This window comes from Athene cunicularia (genome assembly GCF_003259725.1).
Source record: "Athene cunicularia isolate RWA chromosome 18 unlocalized genomic scaffold, athCun1 chr18_part1, whole genome shotgun sequence".
In the NCBI taxonomy this organism is placed as follows: domain Eukaryota; kingdom Metazoa; phylum Chordata; class Aves; order Strigiformes; family Strigidae; genus Athene; species Athene cunicularia.
In genome coordinates this window covers 12016761-12019711 of record NW_020799123.1, presented here as the reverse complement: position 1 = coordinate 12019711, position 2951 = coordinate 12016761, and the positions used below count along the sequence as shown (strand labels likewise).

The 2951-nt window shown below is 43.9% G+C and overlaps 1 long non-coding RNA gene across 1 annotated transcript in view; it reads right to left on the bottom strand.

The window, feature by feature from the left end:
* Positions 1 to 2518, bottom strand: part of LOC113486993 — a 5828-nt gene extending 3310 nt beyond the window's left edge. The window contains exon 1 of the long non-coding RNA XR_003399687.1: positions 2358 to 2518. This is a non-coding gene — a long non-coding RNA (uncharacterized LOC113486993). The remainder of the gene's footprint in view (positions 1 to 2357) is intronic.
* Positions 2519 to 2951: the final 433 nt, after the last annotated feature.

The following is a 2951-nucleotide window of genomic DNA, read 5'->3' as shown; positions in this document are numbered from 1 at the left end:
AAAAAAAAAAAAAAAAAAAAAAAAAAAAAGAAAAAAAGAAAAAGGGGGATGGTGGATACGGGGGTGAGGGGGGAGCGTTCGACTTCTGGAACTTGTAAAATTGTTTGTTTGGGTTGTTTCCAGCTCCTATCCCACCGCTGCTCCTGAGTGATTGGGAAATTCTATCTGCCAGGTCCATGTTCGGGTGGAACGATGATTTATTTGAAAAATAGAGAAATCTGCTATGGGATCACATTTAGTTTGCTCAGGGTGGGGAGTTTATTTACACTGGGATTATTTATGTAAAAAAAACCTGCAGTTTTCTCTACTGAGTAATAAACAGGGATTTGTTTTAGTTATATATATATATATCTAAACACAGACTCACGTATGCATGCGCTCACATATACTGAAAAAATGTATATCTCTGTCTTGCTGTTCCCCTTTTATGCCAAGCGCATAGCTATGTGCCCGAGTGCTGTATAAATATTTTATTTTACATAGAACATAAATCTTAAGACACGTCTAAGAATTTACATAAAACTTTTTTTTTTTTTTTTTTTGCGTTTTGCGTTGTATTTCTTCCTCGGGGCTGCTGGGAGCGAGGAAAGCGAAGGGTGTGTGCTCGGGGCCACCCAGTTCCCTCGCTTCTCAGGGTCTGGTTTTGTGTGATCCCCTTTCTCCCGCCCCGATGGGCACCCACTGCGGGGATGCTGAAACTGCCACGGTCCGGGTTTGCTCTTGATTAAATTTGGGCCCTTTTTTTGCCCTGGTCTCTCTGCAGTTGGACGTGGCCGTGTCTCTCCATCAATCCGAGGCAGGATGTGACCGGGAGCGAGCACTCAGCATTTTCCTAACCCCAAGGATGCTGCTGAGCGTGGGACGTGGTTTTCCTTGCTCCCCATGGGTTCTGGGGGTTCTCTGTCCCAGGAAGCAAGGCACGTGGCACCAAGCAGCTCCCAGGCTCCTTTTCCCATGGGAAAAGCATTTTGAGGGATTTTTACGGTGCCCGTTTTTGGTGGTGGTGGCTGGATGGCATTGCTGGGCGCCCAGGGACTCGGGGCTGCCGTGATGCTCCTCGCAGAGCAGCATCCCGGAGGCGTTCGTGGTTGCTTCACCCATTTCTTCCTTTTTTTTTTTTTTCCCTGTGCTGATAATTAAGGAGAATTTCCCAGGGTGGGGGGACTAAAGGAGCCGGGTAAGGACTGTGAGCCCTGTTCCAAAGGCTCTGAAATTAAAGGGTGTTTTTAAATACCTGCCCTGGGACTGGACCAAGGTCCAGGTCTCTGTAGGGACCAGTCCCAAGCTGGAGGCAGCAAGGGGCAGGACAGCCCAGCAACCGCTCCGGTGCTGGGTAGCCGAGCCAGAGATGCTCTTTTAATTTCTTTCTAAATCCCTATTTACTCCGTAAACAGAATTGCCTTTTAAAAATTTATTTATTTAACAGTGAAACTTTGCAAGGGCGTATCACGTATTCCGTTTTCTTTCTGTCTTCATTTGCTTTATTTATGTCCCCATAAAAGAAGGAATAGCTGTTGCAGAAACAGCGTGCTTATGGTTAAAAGAAAAAAAATAGTGTAACACTCATCACGTTAAAATTAATATGGCAAAGCAGATAGAAAAACAGAAGTCAGGAGGGCAGGGAGTACTGGGTTTTTTTCTGCGTCTGCCTGTCTACCTGCCTCTCCTATCTGTGACAGATTAGAAATATGCACTGGCCATTTAGCTTGGCAAAAAATCATACTTTTTTTTTGCTCGAACATGAGAAAAAAAGTCATCCTGCTGCTAAGTGGGAAAAGCTTATTCTGAGAATAACACCATCCAGCTCCCGTTTTTTTTTACCTAGAAATGTTTGCTATGTCTTAATAATAACACAGCAAGTCTCAGACTCCATGACAGAATATCATTATATTTTCTGGTTTTAGGAAAAAACCTATTATAAATATGTCTCCGAATGGTGTATATATACCTTGGCTTGCAGTTTAATTTGCTGTCAGTCTGAAGCCGCTCTTTATCGTAATCCCGGGTTCCTACTCATAACACACGAAACGATTTTTGACTTTGAAGAAAAGGATGAAAACAGGTGCTGCCTTCAGAAAAGACAGACAAAACACTGCTTTCCCAGAGCCTGGGTGAGGGAGCGATAGCCTCCAACTCTCTGGGAAACCCCAGCAAAAAAAAAAAAAAAAGACATCCCCAATTTTATTTTTATTCTTTTTTTTTTTTTTTTTTTAAACATCTAATTCTGAAACCTGCACTTGAGAATTTAGGGCTACAAATTCTACTTGCCGCACTTATCCAAAATAAACTCTGGCTGAAGAATAATATTTTAGTGGAGTAAATGAAACGGCCGCAAAAGAAGCATCATGAAAACGTACCTTCGTGTGGAGCACGACTGTCGACTTAGTCCCGACTTGCTAAGCGCTGTCTTTTACAGCCACTTACGCTGGAGAGACTTTACTGGGAATTCGGGGGGATCCAGGGAGGGAGATGACTTTTAATGTGGTGTTTTTAAACATAGCCCAGGTGCTCGCAACCGACTGTTGTGATCCCCTACCCAGTCTGTCCTCAGGTAGTTAACATTCACCAAAATATTGATGGCAGTTACCTTTCCTGCCAGCTCTTATCTGAGTGGGCTTGAGTAGGACTTTGGCAGTGCCTGAAAGGAGGTATTGTTACCTTACAAAAAAAAAAAAAAAACCAACCCACAAACCCAACAAACCAAACCACCAAGGAAAAAAGAAAAGAAAAAAAAAATAAAGCAAAGAAAACTTGAAGAGCCAAGCTGAGAAACAAAGGGGGATTTGGGATCATCTCTACCCAGGATGGGACCGTCCTCACACCACCAGCCCCAGGGCCTGGCAGTGGGGAATGTTTGCTCTTTATAAAACAGTTGGTTTCACTTTTTTCCCCCCACCCCTGCCCCCAATCTCTTATTAGTGAGGCTTCTTAGCATCCCTTCTGTGTGCCTG